The sequence below is a fragment of the Rutidosis leptorrhynchoides genome, chromosome 2 (assembly GCF_046630445.1).
Source record: "Rutidosis leptorrhynchoides isolate AG116_Rl617_1_P2 chromosome 2, CSIRO_AGI_Rlap_v1, whole genome shotgun sequence".
NCBI classification, from domain to species: Eukaryota; Viridiplantae; Streptophyta; class Magnoliopsida; order Asterales; family Asteraceae; genus Rutidosis; species Rutidosis leptorrhynchoides.
Genome location: NC_092334.1, coordinates 450767510 through 450788203, shown reverse-complemented (window position 1 = coordinate 450788203; position 20694 = coordinate 450767510).

Here is a 20694-nt window from a genome sequence, read left to right as displayed (position 1 = left end):
TAATTAGGGTTTTTAATAATTAATGTAATATATATATGTGTATGTCGTGTATAGTATATGTATATATGTTTTATTATTTTTTTTTATAAATATATATGTATGCCGATATGTATATATATAAATATATATTATTATTATTATTATTTTTTTAAATAGTATATATATGTATATGTAATGTGTATATATATATATGTGTATATACTTTCCAATTATAACCATATTAACTTAATCTTTATTAGGTTTTAGGTTTTTAAGGATCAAACACTTTTATCCCTTTATTTTTTTCGATTACAACATATATATATATATATATATATATATATATATATATATATATATATATATATATATATATATATATATATATATATATATATATATATATATATATATATATATATATATATATATATATATATATATATATATATATATATATATATATTTGTTACATGTATATGTATATATCTATGCGTGTATATGTATATAATGTATATGTATATATTTGTTTGAATTAATAAGATCAAAACATGAATATGAATTGAAAGTAAAGATCAAAGGTAATGTAAATAGGTTTAGGGTTTATGTTATACCTTGAAGATATGAAGATGACTAACAAAAGAAAAGAAGAAAAACTTGATGATGAAGATCAAACCCGAAAATATTATGAACACCTTGAAGATTCGACGAACGCGACGAACACGATAACACTATGGTGATGGGTGGCGATCGGCTTAGGATAAAACCAAAGGGTGGCCTCGGTTTTGGTGATGACTGAGCGGTGGTGGTTATGTGGTGTTTCTTGGTAGTCGATGGTGGTTGTAAGGTGGTAGGGTGGCGGCTTTTGATGGTGGTGGTGGTGATTCCTTGGCCGAAAACCAAAGAAGAGAGGGAGTTTGAGATTGTGATTTTGAGAGAGGATTATAAGAATGTTTTGGTACAAGAAAAGCATTAGCCTAGGTCTCTATTTATAGGTGAGGTTAAAAGGTTCTAGGTTTAGGGTAAAATGGGAAAACTTGGTGCAAAAGTAATCGATTAGGGTTAGGGTTTGCATGGGTGGTGTTGGCCGTGAATATGGGAGGGCAAAATAGACTTTTTGCCCATTAAAAAATTAGCAAAAAGGGTTTAGGGTTAGGGTTGGAACTTTTCACTTTAGTCCTTGATCTTGTGATTAGTTTAAATGGTTCTTTAAGTATCCAAGTTTTAATCATTTAAGTGTACAAGTTTTAAGGTTATTCATTTTGTTCACGAAAGTTTATTAGCTCGTTATTTTTATCTTTTATTAACTTGTCAAATATTGTACAAAGTTAATTAGTATGTTTAATAACTTTTAAAGTTGACAGTTAAGGATTAAAGTTTATTTATTTCACTTAATTCTTTTATTCGGGCATTAAATTAAAGGAAGAAAAATATATAGATGGAAAAAATGAGGGTCGTTATAGCCACCCACCGCCACCGTCTGACCACCACTGCCAGCAACCCGCCACAGCCCTCGCCAGTTGCTCCTGCAATGGGAGTAACGGGTTTATTCGTGGGGCCCACTTCAAAATTTTGAATTTCTAATCCGTTGCTTTTTTTATTTTTCTTTTTTCCAATCCATTTTCAATATAAACTAGTCCAGGTCCGCCCGCCCGATGCGGCGGGGGCTTTCGGCCTGCTTATTCATATTTAACGTAGCTTTATGTATTTACAGAAGGGAAAACAGTCTATGTGTTAAGCACCGTTGTTGATGTTGTCGTCTAACTGTTTTTTAAAATCTGTTCGGTTCGAACGTAATTAGTTTCGTTTTGTTGATAAAATTATTTCGAGTCTGACTGTGCTGGGAGAAAAAATATAACTCTCGGCGAGCAGGAAGATACGGACCATCGTTGTTTTTAGCGTTTTTTAAAAAGTGTCCGTTTCAAACGTACTTTTTATTGTTTTGTTCACAAAATTATTTCGAGTATGACGCTCACGTCGAAAAAAATTTAACTCACGGTGAGCGGAAAGATACGGGCTGTCGTTGTGTTTAGCATTTTTGAGAAGTGTCTGTTTCACGTATAGTTAGTCCCGTTGGGTTCGTGAGTTTTTTTCGAGTTGAACGGTGGTCTCGGAAAAATTTAACTCGCACCGAGCGAGAAGATAGGGCCCGTTATAAATTCGGGTGGAATTAGTTTCTTTTATTTTAATAAAATTATATATTTACACTTTTTACCCCTGAAAAAGTGTAAGCTCGAGGGGCCGTTGTGTAAATATAGCTGAAGTTGAGGGACCGGTTGTAAAGTAAAAACTCAAAATGACAATTCGGTATAACTAAAACTACGAAACCGGCCACCTCTTTTAGTATATAAGTATTAATATTAATATTAATATTAATATTAATATTAATATTAATATTAATATTAATATTAATATTAATATTAATATTAATATTAATATCCCATTACTTAACCAAAAACATACATTCTCACTTTCAATTTTTATCTCTTTCAAAATTTCACTCTCAATTTTTATACACAAAAATGGTTTCCACAAACACTGTTACGTTCGAGATTCAGGGCGGCGGGTTGTTTTCCGATGACATGGACCGCTACGACAGTGGGGGGTCGATTATGTAGATGTGCCGGTTACGGGCCTTCGAGTTGGCGAGTTGTTCGATTATTTAAGGCAAAACACTCATTGCGATGAGATTTCGCATTTTGCATACTGGAATAGCGAAAACAACGTCTTCGAGTGGCTCGAGGATAACGATAAATGGGCGTGGCTACTTGGAACCGCAATAATCAAATCCGCAAATGTCGTGTTGTATACGAAACATATTTGGGACGAGCTTCCTCACGAAACCGATGGTAGTGCGGATGGTTATTATACCGATTAATCGGTATTTTGTTTATGTACTAGTGTTTTTTTTATTTACTATTGTTTTTTCATGTACTCGTGTTTTTTTTACTAGTGTTTATTTTTTTTTGTACTCGTGTTTTTGTTTTTACTCATAGTTTAATTAATTTTATTGTAATCATATTTTTATTATTTAATGTAATCGTCTTTTTTATTAATTTTTTTTTGTTTATAAATGTTATTTATATTTATATTTTAAGCTTTAAATAATAATAAAAAATGGGTAATCTGGGGTGGTGAAGTTATGATAGTGAGTGTTTAGTGAAAGGAATGTTAAAAGGTTTGTGTTGATGTGGCGCTGATATTGCAGGAAAAATGATAGTGAAAGAGTTAAACGATAGCAAGTGGGCTAAGACCACTCTATGATGTTGTTATTGTTTGTTACCAGCCCACATGGCATTCATTATCTATTTAGGAAAATTGGTTAAAATGCCACCATTTTTCGTAATTGTTTGACAAAATGCCCTTATAATATGAATGTTGAAATAATGCTTCCTGACTACGCATCGCGCACCACGCATGATGCGTTTAACTTGGTGCGTGATGTGTGGTCACCGAGAACCTAGGCAAACATGCAAATGTTATCGAGGTTATCTTGTAGACTGCTTAAACTTTTATCGTAACTCGCATCACGCATAGACCAAAATGCACCACACGTTATGGTTTGTGCGTGATGTGTGTTGCCCGAAGATAAGATCGTATTTTAACGATCATATTTCCTGACATTTTTTGGATTTCCAATGTTAGATTTTATGTCTTTAAAAGAGTGCCCTATGTAAAACAAGAACAACAATATATTTCATTCAAAACAAACAACAAGGAGCTAAGAGCCATGGTTCAACCAGAACATCACAACGGCACAAAACCACTCACCATGCATGTTTCCCAAGGCATGGTGCATGGTATGTGTATCAACATTGTAGATGTAAACGATCAAACAAGCAACATTAACTACTTCAACTATTTTCAAGGTAACAATCAATCGTTAGCAACAAAAACTACGATACATACACATTACATATATGCTACATATAATAACGTTAATCGAATCAAAAAATAAAAATTCATATACGAACACCGAGTGTTTGACCAAATGTCTTCAACAAATAACGAATCAAACGAAAAGAAAAAGCGTAGTTACCTAATCTTTAGAAATGTTGAAAGATTTTTAGAACTCCAATTTCTTAAAGAACAACTTTAATACCACGAATTATCAAGGATTTTTGCTCGATCAACAATTTTGTAATAACCGGACTTTTTCCGTCAAATAATTAACGAACGTTCGTTAAATTCTATGATTTTATACGCTAGAATTTTATATATATATATATATATATAAATATATATATATATATATATATATATATATATATATATATATATATATATATATATATATATATATATATTCTTAGCGACCGTGAACATCATCATCAACTTAACGAACTAAATAAACTTACATTATCCGGGGATTTGAGTGTACATTTTATAAATAACAAAAATAAATAAATAAATAAATATATATATATATATATATATATATATATATATATATATATATATATATATATATATATATATATATATATATATATATATATATATATATATATAATTATATACATAGCCGAAATAAAAAATATATATATAATAAATGATAATATCATTTAAAATCAATCGGCATCTCTATATATCCATATAATTAGTGTAATTTTTCTTTTTGTTTCTTATCCTTAATCAAATACAAATTCTGTACTAAACTAAATTGATCTTAACTCAAATTTTATCTCAAACCTATATAAATTCTAGCTTAATTTTGAGGAAATTGAGTCTCACTCTAATTATGATCTTATACCCTATAAATACACCTCAAACCCACCATTCAATCATCATCAAATATTCCTCCCTGGTGCTTACTGTCGTTGACCCACAACAAAACCCACACCTTCGGCTTTAGTCGATTGAATCGCAAAAACCAAAACCGCTGTTGCGCGTCAACTTCCAAACCACTCACATGATCAAACTTTGGTCGATCAAAACCTTTGATTTTCTGTTCCTGTTTGCAGCTGACCATCAATCACCAACACCTCACCGAGTTGATTTTATTCGACTAATTGTTGTTGTTCCTGTTCGGCTTGCAACAAAACTGAAACCCACTTGTTCTAGCTACTGTTTGACGAGTTCTAAGCCTCCACAAAGTCGATTTGCTGCTGCTACTCGCCTTCTTTTTCTGCTGCTGCTCGACCAAACCCATCATACACACACACACACACACTCACTCGTTCTCTTTTTCATTAGAATAAACCGAAGGTACACACTTATAAATCTAAGCTTTTGATTAATACTTCTTCAAGTGTTTTTACTATGTTATAATGAAGAATTATCGAAATATGTTTATTGTTATAAAATAAAACTGGGTTGTTGTATGTTCGCATGAAACGAAAACGATGAAGTCATATGATTTAATTAAATGTTACAGATTTAATCCATGGTCTATGGTTATGATCAAAAATTAAATAATTAGATTCATATAATTACTGATTACCCCCTGATATACACCATTAATGTGAAACAAGTTGATTAGTGATTATTTATTATTAATATATAAGTGTTATATTATATATAAATGTACAATTATCGAATTAGCAGTATGGTTTGACACTTTGATTTTAATGTGAGTATAAATTTATTTTAAAATGTAGTTACAATATTCATCTATATATTTGTTTCAAGAGAACTTGTGTATTGAGTTTAATAATATGGGATTTTAAAACTAATATTTTTAAGTGTTCATGGTGTTAATATTATGAGGATAATGACTTATCAATTTTAATATAACCTTGTTGGTTTAATCTAAAAATCAATCGTTGATATTTTTAGAATTCACAAAATAATAAAACTAATACATATACTTACATGTTTTAAAGCACTGGATATATTCAAGATGCATATACTTTAGCTCTTCAAATATTTAATATCTTTTTGATGTATGTATGTAACTTACACGATTTATAAAATAAACTAATGTTTCCAACATGAGTGCATTGTAGATTTATGTATATTAATATGATTAACTTGATAACTTTACGGATAAGATTACGAAGTCATAAATTATAAATATGAATATGATATCGATTATGAAGTTATAAATACGTTTATGATATAAGGATATGATAATATTATCTAATGGTTATGATAATAAATACGATTAAAAGTATATGAATATGATAAGTATGAGTTGATTATAGTTAATAAAAGTTATAAACTTTTATAATAAGGTGATAATGATATTGATAAGAATTAAGGATGAATTATAGTTAAGTTATGAATTAAAAGTAAGATTATGATTATTAAAAAAAATATAAAGACTTGTTTAAGAATAAAATATTTTGATTAAGATATTATTATGATAGGTATTATAAGATGATAAAGATGAATTCAACTTAATGGGATATAAATTTGAGATAAAATAAAATTGAAATAACTTAAGAGTGGATAATACTTATCTAATTTACTAAAAAGATGATAACATTATAAGATAACATCATAATATTATAAACTTATAATATATTGTAACATCTTAATTTAACTAAGTATAATTTTATATATAACACTTTACTAATCAGTAATTTATTAATAACGCAAATAACTATTAAGTATAATAATACATATGATTTATAATATTAAAAGTGTGGTATTCCTATACACACATAATAAGTGGAAATTTTCCTAAAATAGAAACCTACTATTAATATATTTATTATATTAATATAACCTCATTTAAATAAAGGATATTTAACCTTTATTATAATCGACACACTCTTTTGAATTAACCTTTATTACAATCGACACACTCTTTTTCGGATTGAACAAACTAATGACCAAACTTATATCTCTAGGTTGAGATCCCGGCCGTTTACTCTCGTTCATTTACATCCGTGGAAATAATTTCATCTGCTGTTAAGGTGAACTTCATATCCTCAATTTTTAACTTTCTCTATTTACTTATTTTAAACTTTTGGGGTGAGACACATGCTTGCTTTTAAAACTGTTTTATGCTTAGACACAAGTACTCTAAACTGTTAACTGTGTTGACATGCTTTGTTTCATGCTAAATCTCTACCATGATATCTTTAATTACTTAGTGTAACCCAAACTTAGTTATTGTGAGTAGGCCTATTGAGAGCAACGCCTCTAAGCAGTTGACCATTGGTCTTTGGTTACATAATAATGATTTCAACGACACTGACAGTTCAAGGTGTCATAGGGTAACTTTGTTTAGTTCGATATCATAACTTCGGCACTTACTTTTGAACGATGTTGCTACATCAAACTTGATAACTAAATCTTGTGGTCTAAAAACAACTTGGTTATTATTTATAAACCTATGAATTCACTCAACCTTTTGGTTGACACTTTTAAGCATGTTTTATCTCAGGTACTTATATATTATGCTTCCCCTGTAGAATTTTACTGTTACTTAGAAGTCAAGCCAAGCACTGTGACCAGAGTTAACATCCACGTCAATGGCGATTTTGGCGGGGTGTTAAAGTTGGTATCAGAGCCTTGATCGTAGAGAACTAGGCTACCTTAGTGTGTCTGACAGGATATCGTTAGGATGCATTAAGTCTAGACTACGACTGAACTTATTGTTTGCCTTAGTTAGAGCCCTACGTATTTTAGGTTTGTTTTACGGTATTAATATATATATATATATATATATATATATATATATATATATATATATATATATATATATATATATATATACTACTACTACTACTACTAGTGTACCTTCCACTAAATTAGGACGTCTATTCGTGCTCATACTGTCAAAAAACAACGACGTGTCTAAAAAGAACGTTAACTCGGAGTTACCGGAGTGCCTGAATCGTTGACAAATTTTTTTTTTGCCTAACGTTCCGTTGGAGAATGAACCTGTCGTGAAGTATTCACTACTCGTCACTGCACCTTACTTTTTTGATCTTACTAAACTCGAAGCTACAACCTTGAATAAAAACATAAACCTACGCGGAACCTTATTCGGCGATGACTTACGTCACTAAAACCAGCTTTACCCGTTACTTTTTGAACAACCACCTTATTCGATGAGAATCATTTTCTTTTTGTGAACCTTGTACCAGATTTCGCACCAGATACACCTTTGAGAAACCATATACAATACTATGAACCCAAATCTTTATTCACACCTATTGTTTATAACTTTACTCTCGTCTTAGTATGACAGCCCCGATGGGACACTCAAACGGTACAATATATTGAAGAAAATTTTCTTATGCCGCTTGTAAAACTCAAATTCAAACTTTTTCAACTGACTTGAGAGTCACCTCATCATACTACATCCCTACTGTCTGCCTTAGGCCACAAACTTTTGGAGGACATTATCGAAAAATCTTTTTACATAAACTACCCAAACTTCTTTAAAAACACTCACGTTTAGAAATCACTTAATTTCTCTTGACTAAGTCTAAAACCGTGTCAGAGTTGGCACTACACCTTATTAATTGTCGTAAATTTTTCTCTACGCTTCAAACAAAGATATTGTCCATTTACTTCACGTTTCAAATCTTTATAGAACATAGTCATTTTCAAAACTTTACGCTTGAGGACATGCTTCGCATGATGCTTAATCAGTTTCACCACTACCCCCATATTTTACCTTTTGCCACCCATCAAAGATCAAATGCCTACGGTTAGATTCACATTCTTAGAGTTTAGGATACTACTTATTCTGATATCGGAGAGTTTCCCATGACGAACACGACACACTCTATGACTAGAAAGCCGCTTCATCATACCATATCCCTTCCCCTTCTGTTCGATTGAAATATCACTTAAGCAACAATCATTCTTCTCTATAGCCAAAGACATTACCCTTTACCTTTTTCTTTGGGGTTACACCTTTGGAAGCTGCACTACTCCTTTCGATTAAATACGAGTTTTTGTTCGAGATTTCATTACACTGATGTGTTCGTAGTGGTATATATTTTTAACCTACAACTTTTATTATTATTTTATTTACGAACTAAACCTAATTTTTACTACAACACAATAGGCAAGTATACCTATCGTATGGTAATATAGTTAGGGTAAATCCGATGTTCGTTCCACGGGAGAGCTTATGTATTTCTATTTTCTATTTAGGGATTCTAATTATAATTTTATATCTAATGGTAATTTTTAGGGGTTTTTGTCGTTTAATGACCGGTTTGTCTTTTTAGCTTTTCTATTTAATTAAACAAACAAGATAGTGAATTTAAACTCGATTATAGCTACAATGTAAATAAAAATTACTGCAGTAAATAAAAAGTAACTTTAACTTAAATGAGATGAAAATAAAATAAAAGAGTATTATGCCTATTTAACTTTCGTAGTTACGATGTTTGACTTTTAATTTTTACTTTTTACCCTGGATTAATTTTCCTTTGTACTCGTAGAATATTTAATATGTCTACCTGAAGTTGTCCAGTGCAGTCCTATAATTACAAGCATCAAATGCGAGTGTCCTAGTCATTCTATATTGTAACCACAGTTAAATATTCTAACTAATTACTATTTAAATGGTATGACGCGGTTGTCACGTATGTCAATAATTACACCAGTTGTCACTGAATGTAACCCACCTTAATTTTAACTAGCCTTTTAATTATTAATCCATTCACGTGTCCATTTCAATGAATAACTCTCTATATATATAAATAATCCGTCTTCCGTGTCCGGTCAACGTATGTGATTATTTATATATAGAAAGTTATAAGTAATGGTAATTTAACAAGTTATCACTTAATTACTTACCACACTCATTAATAATCTAAATCCCAATTACCCTTAAGGTCGTTCTTTATTTAAATATTAACCGTTGTACAAATTTAGATTAACCCATTTCCTATTTTTAGTCAAACATAATAACTACTTGGGCTAAATAAGCATAACAACAAATTAACTACTAAACATAGTAAAAGAAGTAACAAAACTTACAGAGTAATTCATAACTTTCATTAACTTCACGCGGTAGAAATCTTCAATTACAACACCGTAAAATACCAAATAATACCACACTACTACGGAGTATAACTTGGAGTATTACATTGTGTGACTCTCTGTGTGTTTTTTTCTATCCGTCGAATGTCTATCTTTATAGCACTTGAAAGGTGAAACTGTTTGAAAGTTTGTTGGGACACAAATCAATCAACTTGTTTTAATATTTGATATTTTCAAGTTGATGTGTATTTAGTCCACAAACTGGTGCGTGAAACAAAAATAATAATATTATCAAGTTGATGTAGATTAGATAAAGTAATACTAGTTGATTAGTTGATGGCTCCTTTATGAGATTCCTTGAACTAGTGCATTTTTCCATTGATTCAAGATGTCGACCATCCATATATATATATATATATATATATATATATATATATATATATATATATATATATATATATATATATATATATATATATATATAGGCAAACCGTCCCATAATGTGATGTCTGGACCAAATCATCGTTGTCTCGAGCTATGATGTTGTAGTCATTTGTTGCTTACTAGAGATCTTCATTTTATCGTCATTTTGAGCTTGAAATCTTCACTTTTTCACAACAATACTTCATTTGACACTTTGGATACAATTTTACATTTTAAACAAATACATATCGAAAACTACTTAAATACACATAAAATCATAACATTTAGGACTGGTATTGCGACTAAAAATATATTCGTTTTAAGCAATATCAAAATCCCCACACTTAAACATTGCTTGTCCTCAAGCAATACATAACTTGAAATTAAATCACACTTCACTCGAATCACTTTATTTTATTCTCACAATTTATACATCAGTGATTTTGATACGCCGGTATAAACAATGATAGTAATAATGTGGTTTACAGTCCCACATGACTATGAAAATTTAGATCCTTTAAGGAAATTGGATCTTTATGAAAACATTTGATCTTTTGAAAATTCACTCTAGCTTTTACCCTAGATAAGTTTTCCGGAATAACCATTCACCGGTGTTTGCAAAAATATTTTTGTGGGTTTTGTGGGTTTCAGATTTTTAAAATTTTAGCTCAAAACTTGTGGTTTTGTGTCACCCACTTGCTAACCTTGTATTAGGAAAGCACACGTCCAGTATACCTGCTCTGTATATTACCTTTCGGTAAACTACCGTCTGGTTGTAAAAGAAAGCATTGAACAAGTAACTGTTAAGGCGATGTCTATTGACATGCAGATAATCATGGTCCAAAAACGTGTCGGATGCAATTACTATCCTTTGTAGGAGAAATAGTAAAGATCACTCTATAAATTTTTTGGTCTGGCACAAGGTCCTGTCTTCAACCATGCTATGCAACCACCGTTCTTACGGTTGACACCCAATTTGGATTAGGTGACCTAATGAATTCTGATGAATTCTCAGGATTTTACGTTCAATGGTAATGAACGCATTGAAAATAGGTTTTCAGAAAACAAATCGGTTTTAATTTGATCAAAATATTTTCTCGTTCAAGCTCGAGTTTAGATATCATCGAATTCCATGAGTTTGTAATTCTCAATCTTTAAGGTCAATCTCAAGGATTGAGTAATATCATGCTTAAAAGCTGATTTTTAATCTTTTAAGGAGATTATCCTTTCTGGGAGTCTGATTCATTAGTCTTATCAAGCTAATTTACACGGTGCCCTCCCCATTTTACGAGTCAGATCCTCTCATAGTTAGGATAAGTCTGACCACATGGCGACCCTGTTTGATGCTAAGGTCCGTGGATTTTCAGCTAATTTTTGAGAAAACTTTTCAAGATTTTTCGTAGACTCTACAACTGGTCTGGATGACATCTTCTTGACCTAAATCAAGAAGTGCATTTCTTTTTCTGAAGACTTTATTTCATTTTAATGATGGAATTGATTCATCGTGTAGATCCATCTTTTCTTTCATCTTTATTACAATATTACGGGTAAAACAATTAATTTAGTCCAAAACAAAAGCACCTGCAATAACTTTACAGAAATATGTGATAGACAATTTTTAATTGAATAACTTGGTACATTCTCCCCACACTTGCCTTTTTTTATGCGTCTTTTTATTTCTAATAAATAAATTCAAGCGTTTTAGTTGTTTCTCAATTTATGTCCTCTTTTTAGGGTAACAATAAATTCGGTATTAACACCTAGTTTTATCGTTGATAAATATATATAAACAACATTTTGAATTCATTTAGTTGAATTTTTTTTAAAATTTTCATAAAATTTAGAAAATAAGCCAATTATAAACCCGAGAGAATTTATAACCCTTCCCCACACTTGAGATCATGCAATGCCCTCATTTGCATGAAATTAGACTATAATTATAAATTCATGCGGGTGATTAGTGTAGAAGAGTGATTAAAAATATCCAGTTTGTAATTACAAAGCTCGTCGAATGATAGATGGCGCTCCTCTTTGTTCATTACTTTTGTTGTTTTATCACACATGTTTTTCTTCAAAAACGGTTGCTTTTCTGAACTGTTTGCTAATTTTTGAAAATGCGTATTTTACCCTAACTTATCATTAATTTTTATTAACGAGTTATGCACTAACCCGAACCCCGTATTTAACGTTCAGTGGGGTTAGACTTCTCCACACTTAGTTGACGATATGTGAAGTCGGTAGAATAAGTTCCACGAATTAAAATAGTGAGCTAGTTATTTACATCTCGGGTGGTGTATAATATATCAATGGGTTTAAAGTTTAGACCCACCCGATCGTCACTACTTAATTCTTTTTTAAGTGTCGCTTTTAGTAAATGGGTATGTCTCTTTTCTGGTTCTTGGTCAAATGGATCGTTATACACTGACATACATATTTCTTTAGGGTGGACAATTTCTAACATTTCCTTCCGTTTATTCTCGAGATCAAAGTTTTCACCTCTATTAACCAATTGGGTGAAATCCGAGGTGTCAATATCTATTACAGCTCGTAGTTCATCTTCTGTAGATGACTCGTCTATTGAGAATATTGGGTTGGAAGGTTGTGGGATGGTGAATTTGGGATCGAAGCAAATTCTTCTTCTTTAACGGTCCTTATCGGTCCCACCACTTTGATCTCGGGGGTAAAATTTTCAACGTTATCGTTATTCAAAGAGTACCAATTTGTCACCCTTACTTCTTCTTCATCCATTGATGGATTGATGATTTCGACGGTAGAGGCTAATGTGTCGATATATTGTGAAATTGGTAAAACTGGATAAAAAGTATCATCGAGATAATTGGTGATTTCGGAGCTCTCGAATTCATCAAAATTCGATGATATGAGATTTTCTTGCACAATACTCCTCAGATCAACGGGTATGTAGTCTAATAGAGTTTTAGCTTGCCTATTTGCAAACTCTCTCATTTGTTCATTTTGAGCATCAAGTTCTTCGACTTTGATTTTCATATAATCTAAAAAATTTTCAGACACATAATTTTCCTCGCCCTCTGGTTGTTGAGTTTGGATACATAAGTATTTATAACAACCATTTCATACTAAAGTTTAATAACCTTTCAATTTAATAAACTTATTAAAAATTATTATCTTCAAGTATTGGCATTATTATTATTGTCTTATTTTTATTTGTATCATTATTATAATTAATAAAATTATTATTTCTATTAAAATTATTATAAGTATTATTATTTTAATTAAGATACAACTTATTATCATTAATGTTATCATTATTAATATTATCATTAACATTATTATTAATAATTATTATTAGCTTCATTATTATTATTTATTATTACTAATATTAAAATAATCATTTTTATGAATATATAATTATATTTGTTAATTATTAATATTATTAATATATATAAAAATATCCAGATAGATTCCAATCCAAATTTGCAGATCACTCTCAACCTTTATAAGTTTTGTTTCTTGTTAAATATCTGTATCAAAATCGTACGAATCTGTTAGATATAACTATTACTTCTTGTCTAGCCAAGTTGAGTGGAGGTCAACTTCATAAATAAACTGGAATCAATTTAACTGTTAAATCACGTACTCAGTAGCGATTACAAACAAAATTGTTAAATACATAAATCAGATATAATCAAATTCGTACAAATCACAATTCAATCAAAGGAACAATCCAAGAATCTGTTAGCCATCTAAATCACCTTCGCTTCACCATGATAAATCTGATAGATATTAAATTCAGATAAATACAAACTATAAAGAATGAATTATTTCATTCTGTTAGCTATCACCATCGGCTTTTAAAATTATGCTCTGTATTTTGTTTCTTTTCTGACTCCTGTCTGCATTCTGTTAGACGTCAAATTCAATCACTACAATACAAACTCGGTTGATTATTGATACAGCATCAAACAATAATGAAAGAAATGGATTCATGCAATAAACTTAGATGACTTTGTATATTTATATACATACCTCATTTATGGTTTCGGCCAACAATCACCACTCAACCCTCACACAAACATAAACCAAATACATGCACCCATATATCTTTGTTCTTTTCTCTAATATTCGAAGATCAACAAACAAACCATATTACCACCTTCTTCTTCATCACATACAACCACCAAAACAGCCTTACCTGCTCGATAAACTGCTACTGTTTTGCTACTATCCTGGTAGTCTAGAACCCACCCCAATAGTCAAATAAAATCACCCAACCACCATCAACTACAGCTGCTGCTATCTTTCTGTGCTATTGATAGGCGAAACAAGTAAGAAACAAACCACCTTTTGTTAATCAATAACCACCACCGGACACCTACAATCACATCGCCACCATCGTAGCGCCACCTTTTTCTTTTTTCTTATTTAAAAATCACTTTGAAACCGCATAAATTTCTGCTGCAAACCGTAAAAACAATCATCATCACCATATTGTTCTTCTTTTCTTTCTTTTGCTATTTTTTTTTTTTTGCAACCCACTCCTGTTTTGTATCTATACTCCTGGCTCCTATCTAGCTGCTGCTAACCCATTTAAATACTTCATGTTACCATTTTTTTTTCAAACCGAAGCCTTTCCTGCTGCTGCTTTGAGGCTCGTTTATTGCTATTACATATCTATGTTTTTTCTCGCAAACTAGGACATAACCGAACACAGCCTTAAATATTATTGAGGCTTTGGCAACTTGATAATATTGTATATTATAGAAAGTGCTCCAATTATGCTTTTGGGACAAAAAGGAGAACCTCATGGCAGACCAAATGGGCACTCAAATAAAAAGGGACGTTCCACTTTATTGTTTTAGTAACATACTCTGAGTATCCAAGAAAGATGCGTACAGTGCACTATATTCTACTTTTTAAACTGTTCCATTAACTAGGACCGAAACCTTAGTTAGTTTATAGTTGGGTCATGTAGCTTGTTGGGCTTATGACCCATTTAAATAGGCTGCAAGGTACTTGGATTGAAGGCTGCTAATGACAGTGGGCTGTGAACATGTTGCTATACTTGGGCCAAATTAAACTTAAATCAGGCTTTTAATGGGTTTGTTTTGTTGAGCTTGGACATGAATTAAGGATGATGGAAACTTTAAGCCCATCTGTTTCTTACATAGGTAAACCATGAGGTAACGATGTAATGAAAAGGTTAGAAGATGATGAATGGTGATCGTGTTGATGTTATGATGACGTTGTTGTGATAAGGAAGACGAAGTGCTGATAATATAATTAAGATGATAATGATATAAATAAAATGATATGTTAAAATAAGGATGATAAACAACGTCATTACGTGTTAAGTATATAGGAGTGCAAGTTATAACAGAAATGTATCGAATGGTTCAGTGGTTTGGTGTTGTGTTTGATAAGCGAGAGGTCGCGGGTTCGAGCCCTGGTTGTGGCATTTTTTTTAGAAAAAGAAGAAGAAGAGGGAAAACAGAAAATACGGTTATATAGAATTAATATAGGAATAAATCGGAAAAATGGATTAGCTTGGATGGTTAAGGGAGTTGTCGGGTTAGCGAGACGTCGCGGGTTCAAACCCGGGCTTGGGCATTTTTTTAAGGGCTACTCCTTTGAGGTAGTTCTTACTAATACTCCTATTGTTATTATTGTTATTATTATTATTATTATTATTATTATTATTATTATTATTATTATTATTATTATTATTATTATTATTATTATTATTATTATTATTATTATTATTATTATTATTATTATTTTTATTATTTTTATTATTATTATTATTATTATTATTATTATTATTATTATTATTATTATTATTATTATTATTATTATTATTATTATTATTATTATTATTATTATTATTATTATTATTATTATTTATTGAGTGTTATTAAGTAATTATTATTATTACCAATAATAGAAAATAAGATTAATAGTATAATTAATATTATTATCATTATTACTAAAATATATATTATTATTATTATTAATATGAGTATTAGTATTATGATTATCATAGGTATTGTTATTGTAACCATTATTACTAAAAGTATCATTATTATTAATAATAGTAATAGAATTATCATCTAACATTAATATGGGTATTATTATTATTAAAATTTCTATTAAAATCATCATTTTTATTAAAAGTATCATTATTATTTAAAATATTATTTCTATGAAAACTAACATTTTTATCTTATCATTATCATTATTATCATTTTTATCAAAATTATTATTATTACTAAAATTACTTTTATGATTAGTATTATTATCAAGACTATTAATATCAGTATCATTACTAAATCTAATTACTTTTAGTATTATTATTATAAAAAGATACAAATTTTTATTGATATTATTTTACTAAATAAATAGCTATATAAGAATATATCTAAAACAAATCACATAACAACATTAATATTTTCATAATAAATATTAATTATTTATCTAAAGTATATAAAATAAGTATAGTTAATTTAGTTATTAATAAAACATACAAGTTACTAACATAACAATTAATAATAAAACATAAATTTGTTCGATTACAATTATATGTTTTAATATATATATATATATATATATATATATATATATATATATATATATATATATATATATATATATATATATATATATATATATATATATATATATATATATATATATATGTTCGTGAATCCGAGGCCAACCCTGCATTGTTCAGTTCAGTCGTATGCATATTTTACTACAAAATATCGTATTGTGAGTTCATTTGCTCCCTTTTTACTCATTACATTTTTGGACTGCGAATTCATGCAAAGTTTTAATAACTGTTTTACAATATTTATATGTGTGAGTTCATTTGCTCCCTTTTACTCTTTACATTTTTAGGACTGAGAATACATGCGCTGGTTTTATAACTATTTTTATTAAATGCTTTTGCAATACATATTTTTGGAACTGAGAATACATGAAATGCTTTTATAAATGTTTGACGCGATATGACACAAGCAAAACATTCCTCGAATAAATTATTATACAGACGAGAGGTTCTGTGGATTATGATATTGGAATTAGTTACACGTTATAATTGCCACTAATTGATGTGAATATTTCCCCCTGATTATTATAGCCTGGTAACCTAAGAATTAGGAAACTGGTATGGCCCCTAATTCACGCGAATCCTAAAGGTAGCTACCGGGTTTAACACCCCCACCCAGAATGATCACTAGACGAAAGAGCTAGTGGGTGTGGTGTTTAGTACTTCTAAGATTATATATTGATTACAGACTGAGAGTTCCGTTTATTTTGGGTATATTTATGATGCGCATTAATTGTTAAGGTCGGTTACCAAGCAACGAAAGCAAGCAAAGAAAAGCGAATGTTATGTATCGAGAGAATGATTTTATACACAGGTTATGTGTATGTTATTTTATACACGAGATATGTGTACGGTTACTAAGATTTATGAAAAATGGTTTCGTACACGAGAAAGGTGTACTGTATTTAAAAGAAATCGCATGTACATTGCAGGTGGGTATAAGATTCGGGCCCATTTATACCATGCATATTTAAATCTTGTGGTCTATCAAAATTATGAATTTTATTGTTATGATAAACCTATGAACTCACCAACCTTTTGGTTGACACTTTTATAAACATGTTTATTCTCAGGTATGAAAGAAATCTTTCGCTGTGCATTGCTCATTTTAAAGATATTACATGAAGTCGTTCATGGCATATAGAGGTCGGTGCCTCGCAATGGGACCAGCTGTTCAAGACTTCATCCAAGTGGATTAGGACGGGTCGTCTCAAGTGGTATTAGAGCTGGTTTAAGCAGTCTCGTCAGCTTAATCGTAGAGGGGGTTCTCACAGTGTTACTTGTGACGAAGCATTGGCTCTCACTCCTCATGGTCCAAATATGGTTGGCTTTGCCGAGAGGCAGGGCTGTAAAATCAGTGTCTGAGGTACGCTCAGTGGTCACCAGGCGGTTAGCTGGGAAGACACTGAGTAGGATGCGGCCCCACTAGTCTCAGGTGGTGTCATAGCGGTGGTCTTAGAGAACCAGGTCTTGCATTAGTGTGTCTAACTGGTGGTTTTTAGGATGCACTAGTGAGTCTGGACTTCGACCTAGTAGTTGTTAGGATGCATTAATGAGTCTGGACTTGAACCTGGTCTGCATGTCAAAAGTTTTGCATATCATTCCTTGTCGAATAATATCTACATATCATTTTCAGTCTATACACGTTTTATTGCAAATATTGCATAGATGGTGTACAGACGAATTCATATTCCATCACATTAGACCTTGTCTGACACGTTTCCTTAATTTCCTCTGTAATCTATGAGATCTTTTGTACTATATATAGGTATTCTATGTAATTAGAGTATCATCTGATGTTCGAAAATCAATTCATATCGAAAATCCTTTATCTAACCATGCAAGATGAATTCTGCAACCAGTTCAAGTTCCTCGAATTCTGACAGCTATTCCGATATGGATTTTCACTCGAGCTCCGAAAGCAGTGTAACCTAAATGGATCAACCAATCAACCATCATCAACTCTGGATGAATTGGGGCTGGGTTCGTAGTCTACTTAATCATTGGAGACAGGAAGAAGGTGAAATGTCCCGTTCTTATTGATTAAAAACGTTCCATATTAATTGATTTCGTTACGAGGTTTTGACCTCTATATGAGATGTTTTTCAAAGACTGCATTCATTTTAAAACAAACCATAACCTTTATTTCATCAATAAAGGTTTAAAAAACTTTACGTAGATTATCAAATAATGATAATCTAAAATATCCTGTTTACACACGACCATTACATAATGGTTTACAATACAAATATGTTACAACAAAATAAGTTTCTTGAATGCAGTTTTTACACAATATCATACAAGCATGGACTCCAAATCTCGTCCTTATTTAAGTATGTGACAACAGAAGCTCTTAATAATAACCTGAGAATAAACATGCTTAAAAACGTCAACAAAAATGTTGGTGAGTTATAGGTTTAACCTATATATATCAAATCATAATAATAGACCACAAGATTTCATATTTCAATACACATCCCATACATAGAGATAAAAAATCATTCATATGGTGAACACCTGGTAACCGACATTAACAAGATGCATATATAAGAATATCCCCATCATTCCGGGACACCCTTCGGATATGATATAAATTTCGAAGTACTAAAGCATCCGGTACTTTGGATGGGGCTTGTTTGGCCCGATAGATCTATCTTTAGGATTCGCATCAATTAGGGTGTCTGTTCCCTAATTCTTAGATTACCAGACTTAATAAAAAGGGGCATATTCGATTTCGATAATTCAACCATAGAATGTAGTTTCACGTACTTGTGTCTATTTTGTAAATCATTTATAAAACCTGCATGTATTCTCATCCCAAAAATATTAGATTTTAAAAGTGGGACTATAACTCACTTTCACAGATTTTTACTTCGTCGGGAAGTAAGACTTGGCCACTGGTTGATTCACGAACCTATAACAATATATACATATATATCAAAATATGTTCAAAATATATTTACAACACTTTTAATATATTTTGATGTTTTAAGTTTATTAAGTCAGCTGTCCTCGTTAGTAACCTACAACTAGTTGTCCACAGTTAGATGTACAGAAATAAATCGATAAATATTATCTTGAATCAATCCACGACCCAGTGTATACGTATCTCAGTATTGATCACAACTCAAACTATATATATTTTGGAATCAACCCCAACCCTGTATAGCTAACTCCAACATTCACATATAGAGTGTCTATGGTTGTTCCGAAATATATATAGATGTGTCGACATGATAGGTCGAAACATTGTATACGTGTCTATGGTATCTCAAGATTACATAATATACAATACAAGTTGATTAAGTTATGGTTGGAATAGATTTGTTACCAATTTTCACGTAGCTAAAATGAGAAAAATTATCCAATCTTGTTTTACCCATAACTTCTTCATTTTAAATCCGTTTTGAGTGAATCAAATTTCTATGGTTTCATATTGAACTATATTTTATGAATCTAAACAGAAAATGTATAGGTTTATAGTCGGAAAAATAAGTTACAAGTCGTTTTTGTAAAGGTAGTCATTTCAGTCGAAAGAACGACGTCTAGATGACCATTTTAGAAAACATACTTCCACTTTGAGTTTAACCATAATTTTTGGATATAGTTTCATGTTCATAATAAAAATCATTTTCTCAGAATAACAACTTGTAAATCAAAGTTTATCATAGTTTTTAATTAACTAACCCAAAACAGCCCGCGGTGTTACTACGACGGCGTAAATCCGATTTTACGGTGTTTTTCGTGTTTCCAGGTTTTAGATCATTAAGTTAGCATATCATATAGATATAGAACATGTGTTTAGTTGA